Here is a 17,840-nt window from a genome sequence, read left to right as displayed (position 1 = left end):
AGCATTCCCTCTTTACTGAATCCACATTGCCACAGTGCTGCTTTGCACAGTTGGAGAATTGCTGTGCAGAAGGGGCAGTTCATGAAGAGTTTAAAATTGTTTGGCCTTAAGAGCATATGATTTGCTTTTCATTTCATGCTTTGATTTCAGTCCTCTATTCGGGCTAAAAATAAGGAGACAGAGATGTTAAGTATACTGGCATTTTATTCATTCCACTAATTTCACTGCCATCTTATAAGAGATAATACCTTCCACCAAATACTTGCTTCACATTTCAGAGATTTCTTTCATGCTGCTGGGAGATGTATTTTCTGTCTTTGAAAGTACCATAAAAGTACAGTGAACTGACTCAAGCTGACTCATGGTTGGGGCAGATGATGCTTGCAGCTCAGCTGATTCTGGATAGCATCGCAGGTTATTTATACAACATGTTTAAGGCTTTCAAGTGACTTGTTTGTTCTTCCTTATTTAAAATTTAATTTTATACCAGGCAGACCTTGGGTATTTATGTAACATTTTTATCTGCTGCACCTCATCCTTTTACTGAAGGTAACTGAATACAACTGGTGTAATTTTTGTTTGGAGGCTTTTTTATTTTCTATTGGGAAAGGATGGGACTGAAGTGAAAACGAAGGTTGTCATTCTTGTTATCTGAACACTTTTGCTTTAGTCATATTCTCAGCCTTGACTTCTAAGTGCAAACAGGAACTTGAGTCACTTGTGGGAAAGGTGCAGACTTGATTGCGACACTTCACCTGAAGTGGAAGGTTTGTCCTTTGCTCTTATTTGGTTACTGATGTAAAAACCAAATTGACACAGTACTGATAAACCCATATACTGTACTACTTGTATCATCTTACTTTCTTAATCTTACTGGACTTACTGTCTTAAGAGCACTGTGGTATTTCTGGAAATAAGCTTTTTTCCTGGGATACAGAAAAGTGGGCTAGTTTAAAAAATGTCTTTTTTTATCACTAGGCCATTTTTATAATTTCTTCTTCTTCTAGGAGTCATTGAATCACCTAGTAAAAGAAATGCTCAGTTAGGAGATAATTTATGTCTAAAAGAAAATTCCAGCGTGGTTGTACTAAATGTATTGCTGTGTGACAGAGGTGATCTCATCCATCAACTACACAATATGCAGTTAATTTCATATAGGAGTTTATTGACAGTTTTCTCACATGGAACTCTCATGTGGTATTTAGGGTTTCATATCCTTAAGCATAATTCAGTGATAGAGTGTCCCCTGAATGATACAGAGTGCTTTCCTGGCTGAGCAAGGAATGTGAATTCTGGTGTCTGGCACCTTAAAGTTTAGATGCCATCTTCCTTTCTTCCCAGAACTGGTAAATAAAAGACAAAAATTTATGTGATTGCATTTTTGTGATTTACATTTATGTGATTACATTTCTTGAAGTGAGGAAAAAGAGGTGGATTAATTATTGTGTAAGTGAAATCTGCATCTTGATCTATTTATGTCTGTTCATATATATGCATGCACATAGATATACATACCTATGTATTTATGTATGTGATTTACAAAGGTTTTTCTCTTTTGCACTAAGAAGCTTTTTCTAAACTGTGTCAGAGTGGTAGCTCCCTATACTGTCTGGTTTTCATATTGATTCAGAACATTTAAATAACTCAATTAGATGAAGTACCTATTTACTGATTTCTTAAAACTTTATAGACTAAATTGTATGGGATAAATTCAAGACAAAAATAGTTCTGCTTTTGATTTCTTTAGCAGTGTTATTACAATATTCTCTGAGAAGAGTAACAAGTTTCATATCAGCATTTAAGTTCCCATGTTTCATACCCCTACTGGTGTACCTATTTGTTCTAGAAATAAGTGAGATTTGTCAGTCTTTATTTTGGATAGATGATTGCTCTAACTTATGCTGCTGTATGACCCTGAGATGCCACTGCTGCTCAGGATTTTTCTAGGGAAAACATGAACCTTAGTGAGCACATGAGTTCATGGGAAACCAGTGAAGCCTCTTCTGCTGAGAGCTTGTATCTTTATGGCTTCCTTGCTTTTAAACGAGCTATGGTAACATTTCAATTTGATATCAAAATTTATTGTGCAACTAAACTGCTCTTCCCTTCTCCTGTGGGGTGTTTGGGCATGGGGACTGCAGTACTTACAGCTGCTGCACCCTGTTCCTGACAGCATGAGCAATGGTGTGCTGCTGGCATGGCCCAGCAGCCCTGGGCTTCTGCCATTTGCTTCACATTAGACCCCTGGTTTGAGTTATCTCAGCAAGGAAATGTCCCATGGTAACTGCCAAAGCTTTTTGTTTCACAGCCTTTTTTCTACTGGTGCCCCGAGTCCCCACCCCAGGTCAGCCTCAGCACAAACCCTCATCCCAGGCTGCTGCTGGCAGCCTTGCTCTGCTCTAAATGTTGTGCTTGTCCTTGAGTGTTTTTCCAGATGCTCAGCTGCTGCAGTACTTTTGGCTACTGGTGCTGCTGGCCAAATCCTGTTCAAAATACATTCTCCTGTTAAAAATATTCATCAGGCAACCAAAAATATTCATATCTCATCTCTTTCTGTATTTGCTACAGATCCATTCGTGGGGCCCAAACACTATGGGGCACATATGGATACACCTGTTTCTAGTGATGTGATGAGAAACCTTTCATGTTTCCATGTTAACTGGGCTGAAAAAACGAGCCAGTAGCAAAAAAATTTCATTTGGCTGTGCAAAATGGAGATATACTACTTTCTAATATTATTATACTACTTTCTAATAATACCACCCACTTGATATTATTATTCAAACATGCAAATTGGGTAACCCAAAAGAAAACCTGGCCACCTGTTCTCTGTGGCCTGCTTATTCTGTTGTTTCACTATCCTTTGAATTTTTTTTTTCTTGAAAACACTTTCTCTAACTGGCTGGCTGTTTTCCTGGAAAATTGCTTCTGAATAAATAATAGCATGTGGTGGAAACTCCATGGAAACTATGGGGTTGTCAGCTCTGTTTCCAGCTGTTGCCCTCATCCACATCTCCATTGTAACCAGTGGATCTATTAAAGTGTAAATCTTGTGGTTTCCTCCCTGACAGACTTCCAAGTATTTTCCTTCTCATTTCTACTGTGTGGACAATTTTTGTTGGGTCTTTTAGAAGTCCATGAACTTTATCCAGAAGGGATGACCATTAGTAATTACCAATTTGGTTGGAATAGTTTGGTAAACCTGTTAATCTAGAGTCCATTGGCCTCATAGACTCACTTAAATTGCAACACTAAAAAGAGAAATTAGTCAAAATCAAGCATGGCTTTGATTTTTTGCAAGATATCCTGTGCAGCTCTTCTTGCAAATGATGGGCTCATTTTTTTTCTGAGCTCCAAAATCTAGAGTTCCCTGTGAGGTTTGGTATCTTAGAGTATGTCTTTTTTTTTCATTATATAGATATTATATTAAAGGGAAATGTGAGTACTTTAGAACAATTCTATTTCATATGAAAAGCCTGATTTTTTCCTACTACCTTAAATACATTATGCTGTGTTACATTTTGTTTTGAGTTTCCATTTTCATATAGAACTAGTTTCTTATTTTTTATATTCCTCAGTTCTGTAGGCAGTGAGAGAAAATAACACCCTGAAGGTCCTGGCAGAGGCTTCTGAAGACAGAAACTGTACAATAGGTGTGGTGTGCTTTTCCTCTGGGTAATGATTCTGCAAGGCAGGGCAGCATTGCTTCATGTGGGATTGTCTTGTTTTAAGACTGTTAAAAGAGTGGTTACATTATGATTTCTTTTCCCACTAAATATTTTACACAATTTTTTAAAATGGGATTTCATTAAAATAGGTCAGAGTTCATAACACACAAATAATTAGAAAAAAAGGCAGCAACTTTTTGAAGAGAATTAAAAGTACTTGGGTTTAGTATACAAGGACACTAATCTTCCACTGGAGAGTAGGGAAAAGGCATGGCTGGCATGGACTGTCCTGTCTCTTGTTTTCTAGAGCAAGAAGAAAGGAAAGTTGTTTCTCTCATAGTTTTCTAATAAAACTATTAAAGAAAATTGACGTAATGCCAACAGACCTGAAACTTTACTATTCTTCTGAACTTATTTAATGCATTTAATGCATTGCTGCATTAAATTGAGTGCAGTAATGGAGAGATGGACCTCAGGCCTGAGCACCAATGAAGTTTACTGCAATTTATTAAAGGGAAGACTTTCTATTTGCAATGCATTAAAAAAAAAAAAAAAAAAAAAAAGAAAAAAAAGAAAAAGGCATCTTTTTTTTCCTCCCAGCTTAATATGAAAACTCTTCTGTGAGCCAGAAGTTGGTGGACCTGCCTGTCTCCCAGCTCAGAGCTGTACCTGATCACAGGCTGTAAAGTTCTGCTGCCTCTGGTGCTGTCCAGCCCACACCCACTGCACTTCCTCAGAAACTCCCACTTTGCTGAAGTCTGCCAAGTAAGAGATATTCCAGACAGACCACTTCTCATTCAAAAATGCAGATTTTTTTGGACAAAGCTTGGTTGCAAGAGTGATCTTATGAATAGCTCTGTCTTATCTTTGGCTATGGCACCAAATTTGGAGATAGGAGATATCATCTTTTAGTGTGTCCTAGGACTAGTTTTAGCTTGGACAATAATTTTAATGGTGCTTTTAAGCAGTTTCACTTTTCTGACCTTTCATAAAATTTGTGATGCAGGTATCAGCTTGCTGGAACTTGCTATCATCCTTTCCCTGGGAGGAGTAGGAACAGGAGCTGTGACCCTGGGCCAGATGGCTGTGGAGCAGCACTTTCAGGGAATTGACAGTGCCTGCATGGTCTGGTTCTTCCCAAGGCTATTCATCAATGCTGGAAAAAAATAAAACAAGTGGCTGTGCTATGATCATTCTTACTTTTTTAGTGTTCAAGTCTTACTGAAGCTTCTTCTGCTATTGAGCCATAGAGTATTCCCTCTTCCTGTAGACTTGCTTCCAGATACATTTTCTGCTGCTTGCCACGACATCAGCTGATTTTGGAACCTTTGTCTGTGAGGGCACAGACACAGACAGATTTCTCCCCTCTGCACATTTTTATAGGCACTTAATTTTCTGAATAAATTTCTGCCTTTTGGCTGAGTTTTTTTCCAATCTATATAAGAAAATTAATCTAAATAGGCAGAATTTGGTTGGCAAACCTCTAGAAGTATTCAAAGGACACTGAAATCAAGGAAAGAGAGGAATTTGTTAGGAATATCCAAGACCTTATACTAGACTCAAGAATAACTAAAACCAGAGCAAAAATGTCTTTTTGGACAAGTACAAGGAAAAAGACTCCAAGGTTTTCTTCTTTGTGGACAAGGCTCCAGAAATAAAACCCTTTTGTCTCATCATTTATAAAGTTCTCTGGAATTCTGTGGATAGAAGCATGCAGTAGAAGGATGGAAAAGGTGACCCAAGAGTCATGCTTGAAGTTCTCTAGGAAGAAAATAAAATGTTATTGGTGTCATTCACATGATGTCAATCTACAGACAGGAAATAAGACTAAAGGGAATGGCTCACCCATGCCCTGAGAGAACTGTAGATTAAAGCTCTGATCTTCAGCTGGGTAGAGATGAACCCTGGGGACATAGGGCTGCGGAATTCCAGTGCCTGGAGGGCTCTGCAGAGCCACATATCTGGCTGCAGAGTAAGATCTGTGTCAAGAGACCCAGCTTCAGCTTGTACCCACTGAGTGTGCAGGTAGCACCATCCTGGGTGTTCAGGTGTTTGATCTGGAGCTCTGGGAGACTTAATTGCTGATGAAAATCACCCATGTGCTTCATCTTTCTCATTTGATGTCTTTGTCTTGTTCTAAAAGTGGCAGAGATGTCTCTTTGCTGTAAAAGAGAGGTCACAGTTTCAGAGTGCTCCCCAGCCCAGGATCAGGTACACGAGCTGCTGGTGCATGTTCAGACATCCTTACATGATACTAGAATAGACTTGTCTGTCTGACTAATCTGATCTCTGAGCAGAGAAGAAACTGCCCTTTCCCTTAATTTTTTCAAATAACTTGTCTGAAAATGGTTGGCTCTTGAACGTGTTTGTGGCTTGGCCTCTAAGTCCCTTTCTAGGAAAATGAGAAGCTTTTGCAAACCAGATGATTACAGAAGAATGCAAAACAAGCCCCAAACCTATGTTTGTTGTCTTGTTATGGCACTCATGTACAGAAGCTGTACAGAAAACTGCTTGGGGGCATTTTATTTTAGTTTTGGGAGTTTATTTTCTCAAAAAATATTGGCTTTCTACTTTTAAAAATTGTAACTGGAATATCTCTACCCTATAACTTACTTAGGGAACATATTTGAAATTATATGAAGTCTGCACTGTTGAGATGAAGGTATGAGATCAGCAGCAATCTCTGTACTGCTTTCTGAGGCAGTGTGACATGAATTTTAGTACATTAGGCATTATTTTTTTTTCTGTGAGGGATCAGAAATGCACACAGAGTTGGAAATGCAGCCACTCCATGAAATTGTCTATTTTTAAGACATGAAATTGTATCTAATGAAGCTTTCTCAAGACCTGCACTCACAGTTGTACTTCTTAGTTACTCATTAAACCTACCTTAGAGCCTCTGCATACAGAGGGACATGTTTTCTTCCTTCTTTCCATATCTTCATATCTCTTTCTCTCTTGCTTCCTTCTCTATTTTTCTTGCACATCAGTTCCTTCTCATCTGTTCATTCAGTGCATTCTTCCAGCCTGAATGGAAAAATTCTGAAAATCCTAAAGGAGCCTTAGAGGATGGAAGCAGCAGGAAATGAGAATTCAGAAACAAAAAGGAAGTTCTTACTCATGGGATGGTGTGGCTCTCTTGGAAAGATGCAAAAAAATGTGGTGAAGAGAGAAAAAATGTACATGCTTAAAATCCAGTCTGAACTGGGCCTTTCTTCTTCTGCTTCTTCCTAGCTTCTGCCTTGCAGAACTGAGGACTTTGGCCTTTATCTGTATGGTTAATAAACAGCAGAAACACAAACCCCCATGAAGCTAGCCTACACCAAAAAGGATGTGTATAATATGCTTATTTTTGAGGGACTTTGAACTGAAGTTTACACCAGTAAACAGGACAAGAACTTGAGTTCTGAGAGTAGATTGTGAGAGTAAATATTTCTGCTTAAAATATTTTTTACATTCCAAAAATAGCTGGTGTTTTATATGAGCTGTAGATATGCAACTTGTTTAAAATCAGCATAATTTATTTTCAAAATGTAGTGTTTATCCCTCTTCTAAATCTTTAACAAATATTTAAGTAAGGCTTATAACAATTTTCCTGTTGGACATGTACTGTTCTTTCTTTCAGCTCACAATTATTTTGTTCAGAATTATTTTGGTTTTCAACACCAGCTGCTCTGAGTATGTCTGTCTTTTGCTTACTGCAGTATCTAGTGTTAAATGAATAATGATCTGAGCTGGCTTCCAGTAGAAATTAGCTTGGATACTGATGGCTCTATAGCAATGGCCAAATGAGACATGGAGAGGTTAGCAGTAGGTGTCTAGGAAGGCTGGGAAGGCTCTGTGGTTAACTGGAGATGAGCTCTGTGGTGTCATGGTTATGTTCCTTGTAATATCTGAAGTAGATGGGGAAGATCTTGTTTATGCATTTCTGCACATCAGCCAAAATTACTGCAGACACTACAGACGAGCTTCTGGGGTTTCTTCAAGCCAAATACCATTTAAGATATTGCAGTTACTGTTTCACATGCTTCCTAAAATCAAGTTGTTGCAGATTATATCCATGAAATTGTTTTCTTTTTTATGGTAAGAAACAAAGTGTCTTTGTTTGTCAGATGTAATCCTTTTTTATAACCCAGTTCTTCCATTGTCTAGACCCTATTACTGATAGCTTCTATTAGTGGAGCAAACTGTCTCTAATTTGGAATTCAGAGTGGACAACCTCTCAGTATTTCTATTTTACCCTTAAAGAAAACAAATCACTTTTCTGATCAGCTATTGAGTGTGAAAGATTCTCTCATAACCCACGTTTAATTCTGTTCTGAATTGCCTTTTCCCTCCAAACAATACTGATCACATAAAATGGCAACACAGAAGACCTGTATACCTCTCACCAATCACCAAACACTTCATGTTTGTGCAGCCATAATATCAAATTTAATGGGTCTGTGGATATGTCAGTGAAAGAGATTCATAATGTGAGAAGTGAGATACTGTAATTCTTTACTCAGCCCAGCTTTGTGCTCGAACAACTGACCTGATGGGGCACTGAAAGGACTTCTTTCACACACTTGTCCCCCATTGTGTTCTGCTGGGGCCTTCACAGCATTAGAAGTATCTGACACAATTCCTGCTTTGTAGCAGTCCTGCTTACACCACGTTGGGTCCAAAGGAGCTGAAATACTGAGTCTCTTACAGTGAAAGAGGCTCTTTATTCATAGACTGTAAAGCCATAAGGGATCCTTGAGATCAAACTAGATGATCTCCTACATAACACAAGCCTTGCATAAATGCCTATTTGAATAAAGCATATATTTCAGAGAGCTTTTCACTTTGTGCTTGAAAGCCTCAGCTGATGAGGAATCCACCACAACCAGCTCTTGCATGTTCTTTTACTGTTTGCAATTTACAGCCTGAAGTCTGTTGTAAGTGTGCAGCCTAGATCACACTGCTGCTGTTTCCAATCTGCTCTTTTTTCCTCTGGACTGTGACCAACTCACATTTTTTACTTTTTCTTGCTCAGTACATAGAGCAAAATGTAGAACAGAATAATACCATATGTTTAGAGAAAAAAATGTTAGTAAAAATATTAACATTCAATTTCTCTGTAGTTTTATTAAAATATATGCTACTAAGTTCCTACTATAAATTTTCAAGATTTACCACAGAATGTCAGTGAGAAATATTTAGGTGTGTATGTGTTACAGGTAAACCCCAAGGGCATTTTCAGACAGGATGGTAGGAATTTGGCTCTGAGACCTCAGTGCCTTTATAGATAAATGCCTTTGAAAATAATGTCTCAGTCACTTCTCATCAGTCCAGTACGACTGGAACAGGTCAACATCAAGTGCAGGTATCAGTGTGGCTCTGAAAATGGTAGAGCTGAATCAGCATTCAACTGGTCGAGGCAGAGGATTCTGCTGCCTGAAGTTGCTTCTCACTGTTTGTCCTTGTGTATGAGACAGGTGTGTTCAAACATTCCCCATGCTGTTGGGAAACTTGCAATCACTCTTCATTAATTTGATGTGATTGATGATGTGATGATGTTAAAAAGCCATTTCAAGCAACAAATACAAAATTTGCAACTCTAGTTCCAAGTAACTTAAAAAAATATGTCTTTACAAAAAAAAAAGGGGAAAATTGCTTTTAAGCTTCCATTAATTATATGCAGCTCTTACAGAAAGCTGTCAATGCACTCTCACAACTTTGCAGCAGTATTTTTGGAAGTGTTTTCCTGTGAGCCAGAATGTGGATTTACACAGTTCTAAATTTTTTTCATCAGTTTGCTTACCATGGCACTCTCAAAATAGATATTACTGAGCTCAAACTGGCTGGAATGTTTGGTAGGACAGGAATTTAACTTGAAACTGAAAAATAAGATACCAGTAGTTACTATTACAGGTCCCTTAAAAAGCCCATGGTTTTATTTATTCTTCCTCCCCTCTTTTTTACTTAATGCTGAAGAATTTTCTAGGCTAATGATACTTCCAGGCATAAATTCTTCTCCCAAGGCATTTATTTTTCCACCTCAAACTGGTCCCTGAAACTCTGTGGAAACATACCTTGTTATGTGTGGCAAAGAGGAGAAGCAGGGGAGAGGTATCCAGAATGCTGGTTTTTTAGGATGGCCATCATGGAGGACTGAAATACCATAAAGTTCAGCCAGTTACTCAGAAGTTATTCTTGACACAAACAGGAGCAAGTTAAAAACAAATAAAACTACTTATTTACATAGTTGGAAAAAAACCCGCATGAAATGCAGAACATGCAAAAACACATGAACGGAAATGAAAGTAGAAAAAAAAAAACCCCAACACTCATATCTGGCAGAGGCTCTGGTTAGCACTGAATGTCCTTTCTCCCCAGACGAGTCATCTCTCAACCTGGTGGGTGTCGTACACTGGTCTTGATTCTACAGCTTCAGGCTGCTTTCTCAGAAAAGTCCCCTCCTAGGGGACCCCTAGGTCTGTTCCTAGCCCCCTTCAGAGCCAAGGCTCCCCTCCCCACCCTCATGCCAGCTAGTTAACACAGGCAAGGAAGGATTTACACCCTTCTGCTAGGAAACTGGTGTCTGGTGAGTTTAGGATGGAACCCCGATTGTGTAATCATGGACATGGTTCTCTTTTCCAAAGAAGCTGTGCCAATTACTAGCAGTAGGCAGGAAATTGAAAGTTCACATTTTTTCAGTTAAATAATAATGTCACACATTCACAGCAGTTAGAATCACAGAATGATTTAGGTTGGGAAAGACCTCTAAGATCATCAGGTCCAGCCATTAACCCAACACTGCAAAGTCCACCACAAAACCATGTCCCTAAGTGCCACATCTATGCATTTTGTAAATACCTTCAGAGATGGTGACTCAACCACTTCCCTCAGCAGCCTGTTCCAATGCTTGATAATTCTTTTCAAAGTATTTTTTCTATTATCTCGTTTGAACCTCAAATTCAAATTGAGGTCATTGGTACAAATTGAGGCCATTTCTTCTTGTCCTATCACTTGCTACTTGGAAAAAGAGGCCAAACCCAACCTGGCTACACCCTCTGTTAAGGAAGTTGCAGAGATTGGTAAGGTCCCCTATGAGCTTCCTTTTCTCCAGGCTAAACATCCCCAGCTCACTCAGCCACCCCTCATAAGGTGTGCTCCAGACCCTTTATCACTTTAGGCTTGTTGAATCTGTGAAGTAGCATCAGGAACGGATTGCTTCAATATTTTAGAAATGAAGTGTGAAGATTTGTCCTGTAAATGCTTTCCCTTAGTTTTCCCACCCCTCAGAATTAAAGCACTCACTATCCATTACCATTAAAAGACCCATGGTAAGCACAGATCCGACAAAACCTATAAAGTTGCAATAGCAAAATTTCTGTTTCTAGGCTTCTAGGTCTCTTGGGACATGGAAAAAAATACTTATAGCTATGTAAAGAGTGAAACTGAGTACTTGGTACTTGATTTTACTTGAAAAGTGAAGCACAGGTCCTTTAATAGAATCCTTGTGATAGGTAATTATATCACTTGAATCCTGTACCAGCAGTTATATTTTGAACTGTGGAGGCTTCTGGGCCAAGTGGACTTTGCATGCCACTCTGTTATTTCACATTGCACCAAAATGAGCATCCCCTTGCCTGTCAACAAGCCACTAAATAAAGTATCTGTTTACTTTCTGAGGCTGCCAAGTTAGGCTGAGTTATAAATAGAAAAATAACTCTCAGAGTAAGAGGGGTGAAATTTTATTGGAAAGGTTATCTGCCCAGCAGGATTTAATAGAGTACTTAGGCTCATGTTTTGCCATCCTTTTAGCCAGTTCCAGGCTGATGCTTTGAAATTAATTTTTGGCTTCCAAACCGAAAAAGCAGCAATACAGTGGTTGTTGTGTGCCATCTAGTGTTCTGCAGATGGAGGAGATTCCTGAGCAGGCTCGCCTGGGTTGCAGGGGAGGGTGTCCCACATCCTGCCCCTGGAGGACCATTGCAGCCCTGCCTGCCCTGCACTATGCTGGCAGGCAGGAGGCAGACCCTCCGTGCTGCTGGCTGCAGGGCTGGAAAAGGGCTGGAGGTAAGAGAACCGTGGGAGGGGACAGCACTGAAATAGCTCTGTGTCAGAAATGTCAGGGTATAGAAGGATATCACAGTTTAAACATCACCTGCACCTTGCACTAGGGTATAACAGCCACTAGATCACATCACAACCACAGTGCAGAGTACAGCACATCAATGCTGTGACACTCCCTGAAAGGGAAGAAGAGAATTTGGCTTAAAGCAAATGGCCTGAATGTCCCTGTGCTGCAGCTGGGTATGGTGTTAGTCTAATACAGGCTCAGATCCTGTTTTGGTGCTGCATGAGCCTTGCCTCCAGGGCCCCTGCAGGAGACACCATGCTCAGAAAAGCAGTTTACACTTTGCATCTCTAAACTATTTTGGTTTAGTCTGTCACTCTTCCAGTGCGTCTGTTTTTATTGATCCCAAAATAACTACACCGAATACTTTGAGATGGGTGCTCTAGCAAGTGACTAATTTTAAGTGTGCAAAAAAAGTATGTCTGGAGAGCTGAGAGACTTGCTGGAAAGGCAACAACTCCAAGGTGATTTGAACCTTGCCAAGGTTATTATGAAAAGTCTGTGAAAATTCAGAAAATTGAATCCACCCGGCCCAAGTCTCCGACAACTAATCCATGGAGATTGTTATGTAGCTCTGGCACTGCTTGTGTGAGTTTTGTGGATGACCACAGGGCAAACATTTGAAACCACACATTGCTCTGGGAATTAATGAGGAAGTGAGGTGTTGAGAAAGAGAATATTAAATGGAATTGAAACCATTTGAATTAGAGAAAAAAATACTACTGAGTGTGGGGAGGGAAGGAAGCAGACCTGAGCAGCAAGTCTAGGTTCCAGCTGGATTTTGACAGGATGTGTTTTTGCTAGGATCCTTTGTTCCACTTTAGGTAAATGTAAGTTTTTTTTGAGAGATAATTCTTTACAAACAAAGGTAAGCATAAACAACTGTAGATAAACCATGTTCAAAGGCTATTTTTTCTGGGTATTCTATCAGTTTAGGTGAAATTGGTTCAACAAGATCACTTGATAGAATCTCTAGGAAGAGTTGAACTGTCTGATATTAAGGGAGTATGATAATCTTATATTTGGGATCCTTCAGAAATCCAGGAGAATGCACTGTGTGTATGCAATGAGCCCACTTGATAAAAACAGTAACTGAAAATAATTGTGGTGATGATCACATGAGAGAATGTTGCAGATTTAGAAACTGTCCTCATATGCAGTACAAAGCCCAAAATAGGCAATTTTATACCTTCACAGTGATGTTGTCTTTTAATTCAGTTGCTTTTGGCCCCTTTTTCTTCCTCTTTTTAATATTAAAATAAACACTTCTTTTTTCCTCCCAGTACTTACTGCTTTCAGTAGTTAAAGCAAAAAACTTAAACAGGCTTTGCAAAAATTGATTTAAAAAATCAATGCACTTGAACTAGACCAAGAGGTATCTCTTGTAGACAAATGAATAAGCATGTGCCTCTTTTTACTAACCACTTCTGCATTCTTTGGACTTAAGTCAAAATCCTATCAGAAATTCAGGATCCTTTTTTCTCTTAAACACAGCTTCTCTAAATCATGGGTTTGTCTCTGACTTTTCCAGTTAGTTTGTTATTGACCAGAATATCTAGTCAGAGATTCACATGCAACCTTTGCAGAGGCTTGCCTTTGCTGCCTGCATGATCCATAGGGTGAGTCACTGCTTAGTGATACCTCCCCTGGAATTCAAACAGAGGAAAACCTGGGAAGAAGTTATTTCTAGGAGGAAATAGGTGATCATTTTTAGGTCCAAGGGCAGGAGCTTTTTTTTGGTCACATCCTGTGGATTTTGATTGAAAAATGAAACTTAAAGACTGCAAAGGATACCAGAAAACTCTGCATCAAGATAGTGTCTGAAGGATATAAATGCACAGGGACACTGTCACCCAGAGGCTGTCCCCAATAGCACAGACAATTTGTGATCTGTGTGTGTTCACAAATTTCTCCAAATTTTTACACTATGTATTCCCTTTTATTTTGTGTGTGTCTGTGTATGATATGCACAATACAGCTACCAGCTGATGGGGCTGGGCACTTCCTCCTATACAATGTTAATAATGGGGGAAAAATAAACATTGCACACAACAGTATAAAATGATAATGCAGCCAGTTTCCTAAATGAAAGATGAGATAAAGCTTGAGTCTGTAACTCAGGAAACACATCAGCATTTTCATCACACACAGCCTGGAATGTTAGCTATAAACAATAGGCTGGACACGTAAGGGGAGGAAAGAAGAGAATTACTTAGTCTAAACAATTTATCTAAGAGGAGTTTAATGAGCTACTTCTGTGTTTCAATGCAAACACAGGGCTTTAGCTCAAATGAGCAGATTTTTTAAGGCAGCATCTATAGGGTTGTTTGCAATAGTGGAAGGAAGGGAGAATGGCAAGAAAATTGAGCAGAGGAGCTTTGTCATCACTTTGAAGAGGGGAGCTGCTCCATCCTGGGATAGGTTGGGAGAGGTAAATGTTTATGAGGTTATTTACAGTCCCCTCTGACCTTCCAAATTGCTTGATCTCAGTGTTCTTTAATTTCCTATTTTATTCTGTCCAGATCTGAAGATGCTTCCAGAGAAGACTGCAGAACTTTTCCAAGGCAAAGAACACTAAATCTCTGAGAATGAGTTATAGTTGCCAGTCAAATTTGTGTGACAAGTCTCTCTGTTGGACAAACATGCACAGATAAAATCATGTGGTGAAGATCTTCTGAGCTCTGTAATGAGAAGTGGAACAAGGTCTGCCCAGAATCTCATTTATTTATTTTTATCATGGTAGAGCTTAGCAGCCTTCATCTTGGACCAGTGCCTGAGAGCAGCTCCAGCATGGAATGACAGGTCCTGCCCCAAAGTCTGTAAAAGCTGTGGTGGGACAGAGCAGAAGCATATAAAACCAAGCAGTGAGTGGAGCACCTTAGCAGGATGACAGCCAGCCCCCTGTCCATGATCAGGGTTTCATTTGAAGAGAGGTAACAGGCCTGGACAGACAGGTAATCTAAGAGATGGTGAAAAAATGAATCAGAGTGGATCTCTCAAGGTCCACCATGGCTTCCTGGGCTTCCCTTTGCCTTGAAATCAAGCTTTCACAGTAAGGACCAGGAGGCAGAAATCCACAGCAAACACAGTATAGTCACTATGGAAATCTTTGTGGGCTTTTTCAGAGACACCCTGACAAAACTTCCTGTTAAAAAGCTGTAGTTGTAGGGCTCCTGATGACCTGATTCAATAGGAACCTGCCTCCTCCAGGCAGCAGAGAGTGGAGAGGAGCACTTCTTCCCCAGTGAGATTCCAGGGCACCCACATGGCAGCACTGAAGCCAAGTACAACACTTTACTTTGTTTTCAGGATGGATAAATGGAGTTGTCTTTATTCCAACTGTCTTTCCTCCTTGGAAGGCTGGTCTCATTTCTGAGTGCCTATCAGGGGAGCTAGAGAAAAATCAGAACTATGACAATACTTGAATAGCTGGCAACCTTCCCATGCTTTCAGATGGCTTTTAAAACATAATGCTTTCGATGCACGCATTGCTAGGTAACACTGAGGCTGAAACTTCAATTTCAAGGTAATTAAGTTATCTGTTCCTCACCATCAGGATTTTACTGACAAGGGCTAAAGGCCCCTGAGAGCCAGAGATCACAGCAGAACAATGGAATTGCAAGGCTGGAAATTTCTGGAGTTCTGTGTGTATTTATACACTCGCTTTGCACCAGCTATTTGTTTTAAAGAAGTGGAGCCTGGAACTGAAACAATGGGTCTCATTAAATTGCCAGCAGGTCAGTAGTGCCTGCCAATTCACGGGCCCTAGCCAGGTGGTTTGAAAAATGAAACTCTGAGGAAGCTGAAGGGCTAAAGAGCTTTCCACAGAGCTTTTCTCAGACCCCTGCAAAGCCTCCCTACCCCTCCATGGGCAGCAGCCTCTTGCCTGCAGCAAAACCAGCTGTGGCTGTCCTCATCCCAGCTGGAGTCTTCACACAGACCCTGCTGCCTCTCTGGGGAGCATTCACAGGCTGCTTGTGTGCTCTTAAACTGACTTATTGGAGGATTCAAGGCTTTTCCTTAGGTGTGTTTAGGGGAGATTGGAGAGAAAGAAATAGTTCTTGGGAGATGAAGTAATGGCAAAAATCCTGGAGATGGAAGAGAGAGGCCAAGATTTAGACCTTGACAACCTTGGCAGTAGAATAACCTCTACTATGTAGGATTTGAATAAATGCATAATGTTATTTTATGATCCCTTGAAAGAGGAAAACTGTCTTGCCAGCAGAAGAATTCTCCTATCGACAGTATTGAATGTTTCAACAGAAAAGCCTTGATGAAGTGAAAGCTGAGAGCATTAAGGATGTTGAGGCCTATTTCCCCCTGCTTTTAGAAGCAGCAGGAGTTGGTAAAAAGAGGCACTTTGTACCAAAGTTCTTCTGGCTGTAAATATCTTTTATTAGGATAGGAAATATTCTCTATCTTGGAAGAATTCATACTCTGGGACAAAGGCTTTTCCAAAAAAATATACCAAGAAAGCTTAGAATTATGTTGTAATTTCCAAGGTTTTGATTGTTCTGCCAGATGGTAGGACTTTTTACTGTGCTGTAAGGTAGGTTGAACAGCAAATACAAGAATACCAGAATATGGCTTACAGATCAAGTATTATGAAAATCTATCTGATAAAAATTGCTTAAAAATTTTAATAACACCATGACTATCATCTGAACAAGTGACTAGTAACCTGATTTAGTTTTTAGTGCATGATGAATATGTAATTCTGACCATATGACATTAAAGATGGAAGTACTTCTAGAATGTGTAGCATATGGAAATATTTCACCAGGATTCTTCTCCTCAGAGAACCTCCAAAGAACAGTTCTGCCTTCTCCTGCCTCTCCATCAGCCCTCCCCAGGCCCTGTTCCCATTGCATACACTCCCACATAAGAATTTGTAGCAAGATGTCACAATCACTCTATTACTCTACTCTAGTGTGAGAATTTTCTACGAAAAAATAATTAAAGCCATATATTGCCAGTGTGGTCTAATGGAGCTTGTGATTGCTCTCAGATGAGCTTAATGAGATAGTAAACAATACTTCTGTGGCTAAATACAATACAACACAATATTCTGTCCCTAAATACAAAGGGGGGAGGGGAAGCATGGAAAGATGTAGAAAAATCAACACCAAATATTAGAGAAGAAACAATAAAATGTATAGCTTGCAACCACTTCACTCTACAAAGGGTCATCATGAGCAGTCAGTTTTCCTACCAGGAAATTAAACTGAATACATTTTGGGAAATGATTCACCTCTAAGGATTTTTATGTGGTATTAAGCCAGATTTTGATCACCTACCATCATTACTTAGGCAGTGAAAAACCATGAGTGTTTAGTCTAGGCAGGGGGAATTCACATTGCTGAAATTGGGATTCTGCAGTCACTGTGGGGACTGAGTACCTCTGCAGACCTGTGTAGAGAATGTGAATGAAATGCTTTTTCCTTTGTTAAATAGGGAGTTACTCTCTTATGTAGGTTGATGTAAGGCTCCTGTATGTGGAATAAATCTGGGACCAGCCAACATCAAACACTACTTCTTTGGGTGTATCTGATGTGCCTGGCTCCATTTGGAATTGGGGTCTTGATGATTTGGAATTCACTGCATTTGTTTTTTTCAGGGTAGGTGCCCACTTGTTGTGGAGGATGTGATGGCATTTGCTTACCTTGGAGCTGATCAGGATTGCTCATAGGCAGATAAGTGAGTGGAACAGTAATTCCTAAGAACCTTCTACACCCCCAGGTTGGTGGTTTTACCACACAAGTCCAGGACACCAACAAAGAAATGTTTTGGGGCCAAACCCAGAAATCCCTGAGGTTGATGCAGATGCTTTCTTTGGGGTCAAGAGACTGTAAAGTGACCCCTTCTCTCTCACTGGAAAGGAAGGCAAGACTGGAAGGTGTCAAAGGAACAGTGCATTACTTTCTTTTATAAAGGGAAAACATAGCTGAAAGCTTTTCCTTTGTAATTGTCTTTCAAGTGGCTTTAAGAGTGGATCTCTCTAGCCATCTAACCTCTTATTGGCATAGTGTCTGAATGTCTAATATGAATTTATTGCAATGGTG

The 17,840-nt window shown here is 39.8% G+C and overlaps 1 long non-coding RNA gene across 1 annotated transcript; it reads right to left on the bottom strand.

Moving 5' to 3' along the window:
• Nucleotides 1–5,192: 5,192 nt before the first annotated feature.
• On the bottom strand, nucleotides 5,193–6,797 carry LOC306799549. Its single transcript, XR_013773627.1, has 3 exons — nucleotides 6,558–6,797; nucleotides 5,514–5,830; nucleotides 5,193–5,429 (listed from the first exon to the last, which is right to left on the bottom strand). It is a non-coding gene; the product is annotated as an uncharacterized lncRNA (long non-coding RNA).
• Between the last annotated feature and the right edge of the window lie 11,043 nt (nucleotides 6,798–17,840).

The sequence above is a fragment of the Erithacus rubecula genome (genome assembly GCF_903797595.1).
Source record: "Erithacus rubecula genome assembly, chromosome: 3".
NCBI classification, from domain to species: domain Eukaryota; kingdom Metazoa; phylum Chordata; class Aves; order Passeriformes; family Muscicapidae; genus Erithacus; species Erithacus rubecula.
The sequence above is the reverse complement of the archived record's forward strand: the minus strand, read 5'-3'. Positions and strand labels throughout refer to the sequence as shown.